This window comes from Penaeus monodon, chromosome 15 (genome assembly GCF_015228065.2).
Source record: "Penaeus monodon isolate SGIC_2016 chromosome 15, NSTDA_Pmon_1, whole genome shotgun sequence".
Taxonomy (NCBI): Eukaryota; Metazoa; Arthropoda; class Malacostraca; order Decapoda; family Penaeidae; genus Penaeus; species Penaeus monodon.
The window spans coordinates 728,658-728,973 of NC_051400.1; the positions used below are offsets into that span (position 1 = coordinate 728,658).

The following is a 316-nucleotide window of genomic DNA, read 5'->3' on the forward strand; positions in this document are numbered from 1 at the left end:
TGCTTGTACTAGTTTTGAGGAACTTCGTTAGAACTTTTGTTTCTTGAATATCTTGTGATAGATTTTACGAATAAGGAAGTATTTCGTTTCTTAAGCGCTTCCTTGATAGGTTTTTGGTAAGCGTGGGGCTTAACGGTATTCGTTGTGAACAATGGAGAAAAGGCGTTGATGAGAATGAAACTTCGCGGGGTTTCGATCATGTCTGATGAAGATATAATCAAAACCTATAAAATTACACGTCTTCTGCTGAAATATTTCTTCTTTTACATTCCCGTTTAGTCAATACCTACCTCAAAAACTGGATAGCGCCCCCCCC

At 38.3% G+C, this 316-nt stretch overlaps 1 protein-coding gene across 1 annotated transcript in view; it reads left to right on the forward strand.

Moving 5' to 3' along the window:
• Window positions 1-316, forward strand: part of LOC119582084 (vitamin K-dependent gamma-carboxylase-like) — a 6,460-nt gene that overhangs the window by 4,505 nt on the left and 1,639 nt on the right. The window lies entirely within an intron of this gene.